General features: G+C 41.6%; 1 pseudogene; it reads left to right on the top strand.

Moving 5' to 3' along the window:
* Nucleotides 1-7,007: 7,007 nt before the first annotated feature.
* Nucleotides 7,008-8,414, top strand: LOC129507217 (transcription elongation factor A protein 3-like; annotated as a pseudogene).
* Nucleotides 8,415-17,193: the final 8,779 nt, after the last annotated feature.

The raw sequence follows: 17,193 nt of genomic DNA on the forward strand, positions 1-17,193 counted from the left end.
TCTTTCTTTTTTTATTATTTTTTTTATTGGAGTTCAATTTGCCAACATATAGCATATCACCCAGTGATCATCCCATCAAGTGCCTCCCTCAGAGCCTGTCACCCAGTCACACCAACCCCCCGCCCACCTCCCCTTCCACTACCCCTTGTTTGTTTTCCAGAGTTAGGTGTCTCTCATGTTCTGTCACCCTCTCTGATATTTCCCCACTCATTTTCTCTCCTTTCCCCTTTATTCCATTTCACTATTTTTTATACTCCTCAAATGAATGAGACCATATAATGTTTGTCTTTCTCTGATTGATTTAATTCACTCAGCATAATACCCTCCAGTTCCATCCACGTTGAAGCAAATGGTAGGTATGTGTCATTTCTAATGGCTGAATAGTATTCTATTGTATACATAGACCACATCTTCTTTATCCATTCATCTTTCGATGGACTCTGAGGCTCCTTCCAGTTTGGCTATTGTGGACATTGCTGCTAGAAACATCGGGGTGCAGGTGTCCCGGCATTTCACTGCATCTGTATCTTTGGGGTAAATCCCCAGCAGTGCAATTGCTGGGTTGTAGGGCAGGTCTATTTTTGACTCTTTGAGGAACCTGCACCCAGTTTTCCAGAGTGGCTGCACCAGTTCACATTCCCATCAACAGTGCAAGAGGGTTTCCCTTTCTCCACAGCCTCTCCAACATTTGTTGTTTCCTGTCTTGTTAATTTTCCCCATTCTCACTGGTGTGAGGTGGTATCTCATTGTGGTTTTGATTTGTATTTCCCTGATGGCCAGTGATGCAGAGCATTTTCTCATGTGCATGTTGGCCATGTCTATGTCTTCCTCTGTGAGATTTCTGTTCATGTCTTTTGCCCATTTCATGATTGGATTGTTTGTTTCTTGGGTGTTGAGTTTAATAAGTTCTTTATAGATCTTGGAAACTAGCCCTTTATGTGATAGGTCATTTGCAAATATCTTCTCCCATTCTGTAGGTTGTCTTTTAGTTTTTGACTGTTTCTTTTGCTGTACAGAAGATTTCTATCTTGATTAAGTCCCAAATGTTCATTTATGCTTTTGTTTCCCTTGCCTTCATGGATGTATCTTGCAAGAAGTTGCTGTGGCAAAGTTCAAAAAGGGTGTTGCCTGTGTTCTCCTCTAGGATTTTGATGGATTCTTGTCTCACATTTAGATGTTTCTAATCATAGAGGAAAAGCTTTCAATTTTTCACTAAATATGGTGTTAGCCGTGGAGTTGTAATATGGCCTTTATTATGTTGAAGTAATTCCCTTTATACTCACTTTGTTGAGAGTTTATATCATAAATGGATGTTGAAGCACTGCATCAAATACATTTTTCTGCATCTTTTTGGAATATTCCTATAATTTTTACCTTTCATTTTGTTAATGTAGGGTATCACATTGATTGGTCTATGGATGTTGAATCATCCTTGCATCACTTGAATAAATCCCACTTAATCATGGTTTATGATCCTTTTAATGTATTAACTGAATTTGAATAGCCAATATTTTGTTGAGAGTTTTGTATCTATGTTCATCAGGATATTAGCCTATATTGTCTTTTTTCTTTTTCTTTTCTTTTTTTTTTTTTTTTTTTTTTTTGATGTCCCGGTCTGGTTTTGGTATCAGCATAATGCCTGCCTTGTAAAATGAGTTTGGAAGCATTCCATCCTCTTCAATTTTTTGGAATATATATATTAAATCTTTGAATGTTTGGATACTTGATAGAATTAACTGGTGAAGCCATCTGATCCTGGACTTTTGTTTGTTGGGAGGTTTTTGATTACTGAGTCAAACTCTTTACTAGAATTTGGTCTATTCAGATTTTCTGCTTCTTTATGATTTAGTCTTAGAAGATTATGTGTTTCTAGGAATTTTTTTCTGGGTTGCCTAATTTGTTAGAGTATAATTGTTCTAGTACTTTCTTATGACCTTTGTATTTCTGTGGTATTGGTTGTAACTTCTTTTTCATTTCTGATTTTATATGTTTGAGCTTTCTCTCTCTTTCTCTTGGTGAGTCTAGTTTATCAATTTTGATTATCTTTTTTTGTTGTTATCTTTTCAAAGAATCAGCTCTTAAGTTTCATTGATGTTTTCTATTGCCTTTTTAGTCTCCATTTCATTTCTTTCCAGTCTTATTGTTAGTTTCTTTTTTCTACTAACTTCAGACTTCGTTTGTTCTTTTTCTAGTTCCTTTGGCTGTAAAGTTAGATTGTTTGTTTGAGATTTTTCTTGTTTCTTAAGATAGGCCTGTGTCTCCATGAACTTCCCTCTTAGAACTGCTTTTTTTCTGGATCTGATAGATTTTGGTTATATTTCTGTTTCCATTTGTCGCTGGGTATTTTTTTTTTTTTTTTGCTTCTCCTTTGATTTCCTTGATGAGCCATTGGTTGTTCAGTAGTATTTTTTAATCTCTACATTTTTGTGGAATTTACAGTTTTCTTCTTGTAATTAATTTCTAATTTTATACCATTGTGGTCATAAAAAGGTGCATAAAAGGTCATAAAATGTTGGAGGTGTTTTCAATTGGTTGGAAGCATGGTTTCAAGCCTGAATTTGTTGAGATTTATTTTGTGACCTAGCATGTGATCTATCCATTTATTTTATAAATATATATTGCCTAGCTCCTATGTGGTAGGAATTTTTTTGGGTGCTTGGGGACAAAGTGGTGAGATAAACCATGAAGGGTTTCATTCCAGTGATAAAGGAGAAAATCCGTAGATAAGACAAATCAGTAAGATATACAGGATGTTAGGTGCTGAGAATAAATAAGGAAGAGGATAGGAAGTGATGATGGAGGAAGGAGAGTCAGAGGAAACAGTGAGGCCATCTAGAGGAAGAACTTTCCAGGCAAAGCAACAAAAAATGCAGATAGATAACTATATAGCTTAAGTCTCAGTTAATAGTTCTGGTCACATTATTGTAGTGGCCATGGCTGTGAAAAGATAAGCAACTGAGTGCTTAGGGTAGAAGACAGTGGCTCTCCATAGGAGAATGGGACTCTGGGAGTCTGGTAAAAGGAACATGAAAGAGAAAGATGTGACTCTGACAGGTCTGGATGAAGGTCCTGCCCTTGGCCACTGTGAGGGTGGTAGACAGTGGCAGCTTTGCCCAGGAGGTGATTGCTACAGTGTCCAGGCTTCCCAATAGATTGGTTGCAAAAAAGCATAAGGTGACCACTGCAGATGTATGGGTCATCACCCAGAACCCTTCTCCTGACCCCCATAATGCTCCCAGCCTGACTGTTAGGAAGGGACTCCCTCTGGACCCAGAAGTCTGCCTCTACTAGGGTACAGAATCAGGAAACACCTGTTTCCATGGCTCCGACTACACTGTCCAGGAATAGCTGTATTGTTATAAAGCAGATGTTTGGTTTCTGATGACTTGGGTGAGTTGGTATGCCTCAGTTGGCATTTGAAAAACTTATTTGGTTTTGAAATTGATAATTAGCATGTCTCTCTATTGGTTCTGAACTTAAGTATGAAACAGAGGGTCGTGACCTACAGGCCCTCCTCAAAATAACCCATGACAGCTATGGCTTCTTTTCCAGCTTTTTTTGTGGCTAATGGCATGTGGTGTTGGTCTGGCTGGCTTCTGAAACAGACCAGAGCAGAGCAGATGATGCTAGCCCAGCAGCTGTGACCTTTGTTTCCACTGGCTACGTGCACAGAGATAGAAACTAGCAGTAGTACATCCAGCTCTTCCAAGGCCAAGGCTCCTGGGACAATCTCCTGATGACCAGGTTCCACCCGTCTAGCAGCCACAGGAGTCTCTTCCACAGGCCTGCAAGGACAGCTGAGCCTTACCAACTTCTTGGAAGAAACTTTCTAAGGAAGTTCTCTAGGGAATGGATGATTTTTCCCATTCAAGGTGGTTAGAGAAGCCCCCAGCAAGCTGATGGTGAACGAGTCATAAGTCACCAGTGGCATCCTTGCCTCATCCAACTTACCTGACATTATACTGTAACAACAGGGACAGAGTTTTATCAAAAGAAACCAAAATTTTGATATAAATGCCATTTTGGGGAACTGATTAATATGTCAAAATATTCAGCTCCCAAGGTATGATAAAAATAAGTTCTCTCTAATTTTATGATTTAACATTCAAATGACTTATCTAAATTCCATTTCATAAAATCCAATTTAAACCTGTCCTCTTTAACCAGGGGTTTTGGATGGCTTCTTTGCTGAGCACTGAATTTGCATGGGCCAGAATTCATGGTAGGAAGCCATACGTTTTGGAAGACTGGAGGCTCATGGATTAGCCTCATAATGGCACTTGCATCTGTATAGCACCTGTTGTTTTTATAACATCAAAGAAAACAGGAGGCCAGGGACATGTTTGCTAAGCAGCCATAGCCCCTGCTGTGTGCTCTAAGGGAAGTGCACTTGCCACACCCAGGCAGAAGTTCTTGGTTAGGGACAATATTACTCATTTCCTCTGCCCGTGATGGTGATCTTCAGTGTGAATTCATCCTCTCAGTTTTTTTTTTTAATATTTTATTTATTTACTCATGAGAGACACACAGTGAGAGAGGCAGAGACATAGGCAGAGGGAGAAGCAGGCTTCCTGCAAGGAGCCCAATGTGAGACTCGATCCCTGATCCTGGAATCATGCCCTGGGCCAAAGGCAGACGCTCAACCATTGAGCCACCCAGACACCCCATCCTCTCAGGTTTGATATTGCTTCTACTCAGTTCTTGATGGAATGTATCCTAGCCTGGGCTCCCCAGAAAACAGAGCCTGAGATATACAGAGTATGTGTTCACTTTTTATTGTGAGTGCAGTCCTAAGGAAGTGAGGGAATTGGGTTGGGGGGTGGATGATGCAGGAAAGTGGGGTAGTGAATAGGTAGTGAATAGGTATAACAACTAATTTCTGGATATGTCTGGCATGTTCAGAGAGGCCTTTAGAAGTCTCTGTGCCTCTGCATTGTTGCCTGGAGGACAGGAGAGGAATATACCTGTACCTCCCATCATCTATGGGTCAAAGTCCCCATACTCAACTCTGACCCTCCTATGCCCTCGGTCATTCCTGTGGAGGCCGAGAAAATTAAGGCCATTCCACTTTAAGTTCAGTGTTAGCACAAGTACAGCCATCCCAGGCCTCGATGAATAAGAGCTGAACTTTACATTACTTCAGTTACAGGAAGAAAACAGCTTACAGCTTAATGTCCTAGAAAGCCCCATATTAGAATGAGAACAGAGCCCAATGCCCTTGAAAGCCCCGTATCAGAATGTAAACAGAACTTGAGAAATTCCTCCCCCCCTTCTGGAGGTCCCCTAGACCAGCCCTTAAAACTAAGCTGAAACCCACCTCGGGGTCCAAGTCCCTGCTCCGCTGTGTCGGGTGCACTTGGACCCAAGCTCGAGCTTGTAAATAAACCCTCGTGTGTTTGCATCGGTGTCGGCTCCTCGGTAGTTTCTCGGATTCGCAATCTTGGGCACAACATTTCCAAATTTTCAGAGAGCAGTGTATGAATCAGTTGGCCTAATGCCTCATCAACAACTGGGAAATCTTGGGGTGAGTGTGGAGGGGCAAGGTGTGGGTGGAGGTGGAATGTGCCCTTTTGTGTTCTCAGGAAGGAAGGGACAGAAGCCACTGCTGCAGCCTGCAGCATGGACCCAGCTCTAGATCCAGGGGTTACACAGGTTGGGGCCAGTTCCTGAGACTGGGTCTGGAGGGGGTGATCTGGCTCAGTGTTGTTTTGGCACAAGGGTTTGTTCAGACAACACTGAGCCTAGTTGGGATGTACTCCACCCACATGATGGAATAAACTACTAAAAACCAATCATTAATGGACATGGCAAACAATAGCATCATGCAGATCTAGTTACTATGGTCCTAGTGTGAACCTGACCAATTTCTACAGATGGAGATACTGGAACTGTGAGTATGGGGCTGGTAAGAGAAGTGTCTTCACTGTGGCCCTTTTGTTTTTATTTTTTTCAATTTCCCCCAACTTATTAAGTAATTATTTAAAAATATATTTTATATATTTGAAGTATTCCCTGTGATCATTTTATGGCTCTGTTTCTGAGAAGTCCATGGATTACAACACCTCACAGGATCTATTTCCACTCTATTTGAGATGAGTGATGAGTTTTGGGAATGATAACATACAACTTACACAGGCACACACACTCTCACACTTTCTCACTTGTACTCACACACACTCTTATACTCACACAGGCGTGTTAGATCGCATTCCTTATCTAATTATCCAAAGAACAACATTTCATTGGAGGTAAGGCAGTTATGGGGTAGAGGGGCCAGTGCCACGTGTCTCCACATCACTTTTCTTGGATCTGGCATCCTCAGGGGGCACATAGCTGCAGGTGGTTCTCCAGTCCTTGTAAGGTCTTGCCAGGTCTGGATGACCCAACTCTTTTTTTCTTTCATAGATTTAAGCTTGACCTAATTTCAAAATTACACAAAAGTTTCAGGTTTAGGATAATGAACTCCTATAAAATCCTTTACTGGACCCCTGGGTCAGTGGTTGAGCATCTGACTTTGGCTCAGGTTGTGATCCCGGAGTCCTGGGATTGAGTCCTGCATTGGGCTCCCCACAGGGAGCCTGCTTCTCTTTCTGCCTATGTGTCTGCCTCTCTCTCTCTCTCTGTATCTCTCATGAATAAATAAATAAAATCTTTAAAAAAACCACAAAAACCCTTTACCCACATTCACCAATTGTTGACACTGGCCAAATCATCATTTTTTGTGTGCATATCTAATGTTATTTTTTTCGGACTCACTTGAGAGAAAGTTGGAATTGTTCTCTTTACCTCTAATATTTTCATATATTTTCCCAAGAGCAAGAGCATACACATTCTTACAGTATGATTATAAAGATCACGAATTAAAATTTTTTATTGAAGTAAAATTAACATATAGTGTTTTATTAGTCTCAGGTGTACAATATAATGATTCAACAATTCCATACATTACTCAATGCTCATCAAGATAAGTGCACCTTAATTCACCCCACTGGGTGTTGTGCACTAACATGGCCCAGGAAGAGGAGCTGCTGAGGATTGTCAGAAAGCTGGAGGAGATGGTGGCCATAAAGAACATGGAAGGGGCCCTGACCTTCTGATGAAACTGAACAGCTGTCAGATGCACATCCAGCTACTCCAAACAACCAGCATTGGAGTTGCCATTAATGGGGTCTGCAAGAGCTGTTCAGACAAAAAGGTGATGTCCTTGGCCAAAGTCCTCATCAAAAACTGGAAACAGCTCCTTAATTCACCTGGACTCCCCTCACTTCCCCCCTCCAAGGGAGAAAAAGGAGAGGAAGGAGATAAAGCAAAGAAGGAAAAAGGGCTAACTATTCAAACTGGATGGAAGCCAGAGGTAGGCCTTTTCCACTAAGGAAAAAAATAAGGGAAGAATCCAAAGACAGGAGAGACTCGATGGACCCCAGCTCTTTAGCCACTTTCTTCCAAAAAGGCCAAGATCCAAAAAGGCCACTTTCTTCCAAAAAGGCCAAGATCTTGATGGAAAGATCAAACAGCAGCAAATCAAAAGCAGGGACTCCCAAAGCACCGAAGGGGCTCTTGACCCCATCTTTACCCCCTCTTCTTCTCCTGGTGACCTACTATCTCACAGGGGACTCTGTGGGACAAGTATGTGGAGATATTCTCAGTAGCCTTGAAGGTGGATATGTTTACAAGGACTATAGAATCAACTTTGACAAGATGACTTCAGAAATCGAAGATCGTATTCACCAGGAGTTCAAGAGCGTGGACATGAAGTACTGGAACTGGGTACATGCTGAATCAGCAATCTCAAGGGCCTAGGGACCCCGGCCTGAGGAGGAATGTGTTCAGTGGAGCCATCTCTGCTGGACTCATTGCCAAAATGATGGCAGAGGGAATGGCCAGGGATGAACTGAGGGAATTGAGGAATGCCATAACTCAGGAGGCTATCTATGAGCTCCAGATGTCTAAGACTGGTGGCACCACCACTGACCTCTTCCAGTGCAGCAAATGCAAGAACTGTACCTAAAACCAGTTGCAGTCACACAGTGCTGATGAGCCTATGACTACCCTTGTCTTATGTAATGAATGTGGCAATCACTGGAATTTCTGCTGATAGAACCACTGGCCAGGATTTCAGTGAACAAAGTGAAGGAGAACAAAGAGAAATCACTAAGGCATTATAGATGGAGAAAAAATTAAAATTAAAATGAAGAAAAAAAATTCTCTGTATATTACCCATCCTCCCACCTCCCATCCACTTCCCCTTTGGCAACCACCAATTTGTTCTCTGTATTTAAGAGTCTGTTTTATTATTTATCTCTTTTTTTCTGTTTGTTTCCTTTCTTCAATTCCACATATGAGGGAAATCATGTGCTATTTGTCTTTCTCTGATTGACTTATCTCACTTATTAGTACTATAGCCTGTAGATCCCTCCACATTATTGCAAATGGCAAGATCTCATTCTTTTTATGCTGAATAATATTCCATAATATTTATGTATGCCACATCTTCTTTACCCATTTGTCAGTGGACACACAGGTTTATTCCATATCTTGGCTATTGCAACTGATGTTAGAGTAAACATAGAGGTTTTCAAATTAATGTTTTTGTTTTCTTTGAGAAAATTCCCAGTAGTATGGTAATCCTAATTTTAGTTTATAATTTTTTGAGGAACCTCCATATTGTTTTCCATAGTGGCTGCACTAGTTTGCTTTCCTACCAAGTATAAGAGGTTTCCTCTTTCTCTACATCCTTGCCAACACTTCGTATTTTTTGTCTTTTGATGATAGCCATTCTAGCAGGTGTGAAGTGATGTCTCATTGTAGTTTTCATTTGCATCTCCCTGATGATGAGTGATGTTGAGTATCTTTTCAAGTGTCTGCTGACCATCCGTATGTCTTCTTTGGAAAAATGTCTATTCAGATACTCCATCCATTTTTTTCTTCTGTCCATTTTTAATTGTATTATTTGTTTTTTGGTGTTGAGTTGTATAAGTTTTTAAAATAACTTTTGGATATTAACTTCTTATATTGAAAATATAATTTGCAAATATCTTCTTTCATGCTTTTTCTTGTTTTGTTGATGGTTTCTTTCTCTGTGCAAAAGCTTTTTATTTTGGTGTAGTCTCCATAGTTTAATTTTGCCTTTGTTTCCCTTGCCTGAGGAGACATATCTAGAAAAATGTTTCTACTGCCAATGTCAAAGAAATTATTGCCTATGTTTTCTTGTAGGAATTTTATGGTTTCCTGTCTCACATTGAGATCTTTAATCTATTCTGAGTTTATTTTTGTGTCTGGTATAAGAAAATGGTCCAGTTTCATTCTTTTGTATAACTGTCCAGTTTTTTCAGCAATATTTGTTGAGGAGACATTTTCCCCGTTGCATATTCTTGCCTCTTTTGCCCTAGATTAATAGATTAATTGACCGTATATGCATGGGTTTACTGGCACAAAATAGACACATAGATCAAGGAAAAATAGAAAATTTAATACTATTATCTAGTAAATGTCAACATCTTAGACGATGGTCATTATTATTCTTTCTCCTCCATCTAGATCCAAGCATGAGGGAATATATTGTGTTCATTTGTCATATTGCTGTCTCCTTTATTCTGGAGCAGTTTCTTAGTCTTTGTCTTTCATCACCATGACATTTTTGAGGAGAACAGGTCAGTTATTTGAACAATGTCCCATACATTTAGATCAGGGACAACAAAGACACGATTGAGAAACTGAAGGAGAAGCTGACTCCCATCACCTACCCACAGGGTCTGGCCATGGCTAAGGAGATCGGTGCTGTAAAATACTTGGAGTGCTCTGCTCTCATGCAGCAAGGCCTCAAGACAGTGTTTGATGAAGCTATTCGAGCGGTTCTCTGCACCCCTCCCGTCAAGAAGAGGAAGAGAAGGGATCCCTGGGTGGCGCAGCGGTTTGGCGCCTGCCTTTGGCCCAGGGCGCGATCCTGGAGACCCAGGATCGAATCCCACATCAGGCTCCCAGTGCATGAAGCCTGCTTCTCTCTCTGCCTCTCTCTCTCTCTCTCTCTCTATCATAAATAAATTAAAAAATGTTTAAAAAAATAAAAAAAAAAAGAAGAGGAAGAGAAAATGCCTGCTGTTGTAAATGTTGTGTTCCCCTGCCCCATCCCCCTCAGAACCTTTGTACACTTTGCTCAAAAATGGTGGGGCCTTCACACTCAATGCCAAGTTTTTGTTACAGATTAGTTTTTCCATAAAACCATTTTGAACCAATCAGTAATTTTTAGGTTTTGTTTAAAGTGTAAGACTTCAAACTTTCACATTAAAATTTAGCCCTAAAATGGAAAAAAAAAAAAAAACTCAGCAAAGCACAGAAGGACAGCCTGGGTGCAGCGCCCACCAGGAGACTCTATGCTATGTGGTTATGCATATATAAGAGTCAGGAGTTGTTTACCAACTGCTCACCCTCACAGTTCTAGAACCACAGTCAACATCTGGAAGGTCGTATCCAGGGGGAGGGAGGCCTGTGGAGAAAGCCTAGCCAGGACACAGGAACCCTGATGATTGTCTCTGCCTCTTGCCTTCCTGGCCCTGAACAAAGCCCATCCCCTCACATTCTTCTCAACTCAGACTTCATCCCTCTTCTAAGCAATTCTGATACAGAATTTGCTCCAATTGCTGCCATGAAAATCTGTTCCCATGCAGCATCATGGCTGCTCACTTGGGTCTGGTTGCTGCCCTGGGTCAGTCCTGACAAACCAAGAATCTCTTTTCCACCACTGTTCCTGGTTTAGACTGTAAAATGCTGAACCTTCTTCAGCGACCTGTAGAGTTCTAGCTCTTCCCACTCCCATTTACTGTTGTGTAAATTCAGACGTGTAGAGACAAAGCTACACTCCATGAACTCTATGAAATCAATTCCCTTTGGAAGGTTAATGACCTTTCCTGGTCATTTCAAAACCTCTCTCTTCTTCATTTGATGTACACTTTTGTCATACCATGTCCTCTCCTCAATGCCAGGAACACAAGAAGATTAAGACCAGGGCACTGCTACCTCAGCAGGTTTCTTGTTTGACCTCTTAATGCCTATTTGTGTTTCTGCCTTTCTTCCTCAAGTCTTGATTTTCTATATTCTAGTTCTGCTTCACTGACTATCTCATTGATACATCATTAGTTTTAAGTGACCTCATTCTTTTGGTAAGGTTGGTACATTTTATAATGTTTTCCACTCGTTATGTGCATGGATTTCCTCAGTTCTCCAGTAGACAGATATTCTCACTCTTATTTTCTGGAGAGAAAACAGGTGGGAAAAGACAATATGAGCCCAGTTTTCACAGGGAAGGTTGAAGGGAGAACCAATATTATCCAAAAGTAGAGTTTTTTCCTCATGTAAGTTGTTACCAAGAATAAAGTTAAGAATCTAAGGAAGCAAATAGTAAATTACCTGTAAAGGTTTGATGGCTGGTGTGCTGACTGATTCCCTTTTTGCAGGCTTCCCACTTAGGTCACTGCATCTCAGGGAAACAGTTAGTGCTCCTATTTATTCTTCTGCAGGCCATGACCTTTCTGTCATGCTCACCACAGTATCCTGAGCACATTACAGTCCAAGGCTGTCAAGTGATGGTGCACAAATGTCTGTGATTAGCATTTGTGCTTAGTCACCTGAACTCTTGGCCAAAGATTCTCCATGACATAAACTTATCTGTACTGGGGACACTGCCCAAGGCCAGGTGGAGTGGCTCTTTGGGGTCACATGCTTTCTTCTGAATCCATGCACTTCATCACTGTCTGCATTCTGTTGTGATGACTAAGAAACATCATTTTCATGGTACTTCACACATCAGAGTTATGCAAAGGTTCCCACTTGGTGGTGTCTCCTTGTGGTTGGGTCCATTATCAGAGCCTCATTCAAACTTCCAGTGGTTTTAGAACAGGAAGGGATCTGGAAAATCATTTCATCCTGGTTGGAAAATATCTCTCTCAGATTTTTTGTGGTGGCCTGGAATGCTAGAGTGTTGTTTGGGTGATTGCTGCAATGAGTGCTGTGATTGATTAGTGATGTCTGCCCTGAGCAGAAGGAGAGTGGGGGTGGAACGATGACTGTAATATAATTGGCAGTCCTAACCCGATTGCAAATCATAATAAAAATTAGGGAGTTCTCACCTGGAGAAATAACTTTTTTCCTTTCAGAAGTATTCAACAGACACCTATTGAATGCTAAAGAGACAGCACTGAATAAAGCAAAATCCCTCTTGTCATGATGCTTGCATTGTAGTGGGGTACCCCGTGGTGGTCAACCTCAGGTCTATCCAGGGTTTGTTCCCATGTAGGTGTCTGGTCCACACTGCCCAGATATTCTGACCGAGACTGAGCTTGTCTTGGATAAATCCTACCATCTTCACTTTTGCAATAACCTCAGGTGTTCCTCAGACAGCCAGTGGGTCCACACTGTGAGAGGAAGTCTGAGGATTGAATAAGGCCACAGTTGTGGAGGCATTTGAGTTCCAGGATAAAGAGCACTGATCTTGCCCCTTGGACCCTGACTAGGAGACACTCTCATGAGAGTACCTCATCCAACTCGCAGCCCAGGGATTGCTACTTTATCGCTCTATTTCCTCTTACCACACAGCCTGCCCCAGAACCCTTCCCAATAGTGCTCCAGGAAGCTGCTTCCAGTTGGCTGGTATTGGTGTGGGAATGTCATCATGTGCCTGCCCTACTGTCACTCAGGGGGAGCCCTTGTTGGTTTCTCTGCTGAGAAAAAAAAAATAGAAAAAGCATCCATGAGCCAAAAATAGAAATTGAAGCCATTATGCAAATGTCCAATTATCCTTCTTGATGGTGCCTAAATGTGCTATTTGCCTGTTTATCTGCTGCCTTTCTGAGCAGCAGGCTGCCTGGCTTTGGAGGTTGACTATATGAGGATGGCCAGTACAGAGTACATGAGGGCTTTGTTTTGCTGTCACGAGTCTTTGGTTTTTAGTATGTTACAATGAATAAAGGGCACTTGTTCCATGTACAGCCAAATTATCAGGTATCTTTCTTTTCAGGGAAAAAGTCCCAGGAAAGTCCCCATGCTTCATTGCATCCCAGCCCCTCCAGGCTGAATGTCACTGTGACATGATCTAGCAGCAGAGCTGGGTAGAATTCTACCTGAAATGCCCAGAAACTGCCCAGTGACTCCTCCTCTTCCAGCTGTGATGGCTACTTCACTCCTTTAGACACAGCCATTAAATGGACATTTTGCAATTTGAGGACAGTGTCTCTCAGGAAGATTGTCAGCAGAAATAGGCAGCATTATCCTCACTACATTTGCGAGATGAAAGATGATGGGACAGCATAGGCAGGTGCAGGCAAGAGGGAACAGCCTTGCAGGGACTCAGGGAAATCAGTGCATTTCATTAAATGACAATGGCACTCAGGTCCTGGCCTGTGGCTGGCCTTGCAGCATCCATCAGTGACTTGGGTTTCAGTGCCCTCATTGTTAGGGTCATCCAAGCTGGCTATGCAATGTCCTCACAAGCTCAGGCCTGCCTTGGCCTTCATACCACCGTGGCCACTGCCAGTGACAACAGATAGTCACCTGGCAGCACTGGCCACCTTGAGGAATGTGAATCTTCTTCTGCTGTGCTCCTTATGCAAACACTGGCACATATCTTACAGGGGAGTTTTATGTCATTTCAAGACAGTTCATAGGCCTGTCTGAAAGATGATATTTGGGTCTTAAAGTATTGGGTTAATATTTCTGGGACAGCAGAAGGGAATATTTGATGTGCCGTACATTTTAAAAAGTCTGAGCCGATTGCTGCTCTAGATGCATGATCCCTGTCAATTTTGTTGCTACAGATAATTGGTCAACTGAATAGCCAATTCTTATGAGGCACGCATGGACCAGCCAGGGTCACATAACTGGCTAAGGTGACCTCATCTGGCCTCACCACGTGGCTCTCTGAGCAAGGTGTGTTACTCCTATTGCATAGATGGTGAGGCCAAGGCTCAGAGATATCAAGCTGTGATTCAAGTTCAAGCAGATGGAAGAGGACCACGTGGAATTGAAACCAGGTCTTTGGGGACACCAAGCTGGCTCAGTCAGTAGAGCACACAACTCTTGATTAAGCATTGTGAGTTCAAGTCCCACACTGAGTATGGTGGAGCCTACTTAAAAAAAGTTTGAAGCAAGCTCAGGCTCTCATTCCTGACTCTTAGTCACAGCATTGTATACCTCCCCTTCCCTTGCAAGAGTTAACCGCCTACTAGCTTCCTAGCTTCTTTATCTCTGGTTTTTCCTTTTTTTTTTTTTTTTTTTTTTTCAGTTTTAGAGCAAACAGAGCTTTGTTTTGCTTTGCATTTGTAAATAATTTGATTGAAAAATAACCAGTGCATGCCAGAGCCAGCTTGTATCAGTTCCTGAGGCTTGAAAGTTAAATTTTCAGGAATCTTGGGACTGGTTTTAACACAGCCATTATTAAAAATTAAATTATCTAAAACTTACAATTAAATTTTTATTAAAAACAATGGTAATAAACACTCAAAACTTGTCACTTCCTGTTTTTTTTCACTTCTTTTTTTTTTTAAACTACATTTCATAATATCTGTGTTCTTAAGGGTATTTACATCTATTATATCTTCCTAATTGTGTTCATGGACATCCCATTGGGAACTTGAAAGTGGTCTTAGTTGAGAATATTTATACCACAGAATTTGGCAAATACTGAAGAGCAGAGCTTTTCTGCTCAGACAGCTAGTTGTTAAACATTTGCCAGCACACCATGGAGCATGACAAACATTAAGTGTGCAAAACTTGAGTGTTGTATCCCCATGTGACGACCAGCCAGCTCAAGGTATAGAATGTTTGCAGATCCCAGGAGAATCCCTCGTGCCCCTTCCTGGCCTACTTCCCACAAGGCAGATCCTGCTCTGATGTTTCTCACCATTGTGTAGGTTTTCTGGCTTTGATCTTCATGTAAATAGCATAGTACAATAGATCTTTAGTGTACAACTTATTTTGCTCTACAAGTATCGGTGAGATTCATCATGTTGCAGTGTGTACAGTGGCTTATTCCTTTTTATTGATGGACAGTATTCCATTGCATAAATATCCCATAATGTGTTTGTCTAATCCCCTGTAGATGGACATTTGAGTTGGCTCCAGTTCATAGTGCTTACAACTACAACTTCCATGAAATTCTTGTCCATGACTTTTGGCAAGCAAAAGACCCTCATTTCACATGGGCACACATTTAGGAGCAGGGTGGCCCAGGTTTTAGGGTGATGTACATTTATCTGCTACAACGTGAGCAGGCAGTTCTTGAATGTCTACTATATTAAGGCCCTGGGATTGAGACTGCAGATGTTAGAAGAATAATTTAGAGACATACCATGTCCTCAAGGTCCACCTCTGTCTGAGAAGATAGGTGTGTGTGTGTGTGTGCGTGCGTGTGAGTACATGATTCATAGCCTAATAGCATTTTGAGAGTTCAGTAAAGAAAGAAAATGCTTCTTTTAGGGGGCTAGAGGGTGGGAAGGGGAGGGGGGAAGATTGAGAAAGGGTACCAGAATAGAGATTACGAGGAGGTGCACTTGAGCAGGTCTTTGTATGATGAGACAGGCTACGATTGGAGAACATGGGGCCCCATGACTGAAGCTGCAGGGCCCGTGGGTGTGGCATCACAGTGAACTTTATATCTGGTCACACTTGGGATCTGTGTCTGTGCTAATGTGCTCTGGTCACTATCGCTTAGAAAAGAAAGGAGATGATGTTTCTCAGGACAGTGGACAGCATGTTTTGATTGCTATGCAAGGGCCATCAATTGAAATTCTAATTCAAAAATTGCTTCACTGAAAGATTCTTTAGCCAAACCTAATGCACAATTTGACAAACTTAAGTGACAACAAGCTAGACTTATTTCCCTAGTAAATCCTCCTCTCCTGATCCTCTAGTTGCCTCCCTATATCCAGTTCCCTTTCTACCTCACATCCTTCTAATATCTGTCCCTCTACATTTCCACTGCTAGTTCCTCTACTTCCTTTGCCCAGACTCCCTACTTCTTCTTGGCAACTCTCCTAAGACCTCAGAATGCCTATTGTTTCTAAAGATCCATCTCTCCCATAAGCCAGGTATGCGGGCAACTTGGAGTTTAAAATTTGGACCCACGCTGAATTAAGAACTATAATTAAGGATTTCCATAAACCCAGGCAAGGCTAGTTTTTCATAGAAGAATTTAGGATTCTTTTGTGTGCATATGACCCAGGGTACTGTGATTTTATGTGTCAACCTGACTGGCTTGAGTTGTCCAGATATGTGGTTAAACATTATTCTGGTTGTGTCTATGAGGGTGTTTATGGGTGAGATTAATATTTAAATTGGTGGACTTTGAATAAAAAGCTAGTTGCTGATTGCCTCTCATAACGAGCCTCACACAATAGTTGAAGGCCTGACTAGAATGCAAAATCTACCCACTCCCAGCAAGAGGGAATGCTACAGCGGTGGCCTTGTAGTGCAACAGTGGTTCTTCTTGGGCTCTCCAGCTTACTGGCCCACCCTGCATATTTTTGGACTTGCCAGTCTCCATTAGTGTATGAGCCAATTCCTTAAGATAAATTTCTTTACATACATGCACACACACACACGATTCTGTTTTCCTAAAAAACACTGAAAAATACAGTTACTTGACTGATACAAATGTGTACACATATTAATCAGAACCTCAGACCCTAAATCCTGGATGACAAAAACTGATTGGATTAACCTGGAAAGAGACCCACAAAAATCCCGCTTTCCATAGTAAACCAGAAGGACAACAAAAAACTTATAAATTAGGGCAAATCCTCCTAAAGCCATGCCTGAAACATTTTCAGTAAAAATCTATTGGATTATAACTGTATAATACAGAGAAAAATAAAAGTGCAAGAAACTTTAAGGATAGATTAGAAAACACATTGCATCAACATATGAGAGTTAAAGAAGGTGCCAATGTTTATGGGTGAATTTTTCACCTCATTTTTGTCAGAGGAGTTAAACTGAAAGTGGAGGCCTAATTCAAAAACAGAAAATAGAATAGGAAGCAGCCCTTTACCTGAACTCCAGCACCTGGCAGAGCTTGTAGGAAGGGCTTCAGAACAAACACAACAGAACCCAGAATAGGTGTATGCCACTAGGACCTAACTAGCTGGCCCAGTTCCCAACCAACCACCTGCTGACGAGCACCCTCTAGACATTGTAAACAGAAGGTGC

Source organism: Nyctereutes procyonoides, unplaced genomic scaffold, assembly GCF_905146905.1.
Source record: "Nyctereutes procyonoides isolate TBG_1078 unplaced genomic scaffold, NYPRO_anot_genome, whole genome shotgun sequence".
Lineage (NCBI taxonomy): Eukaryota > Metazoa > Chordata > Mammalia > Carnivora > Canidae > Nyctereutes > Nyctereutes procyonoides.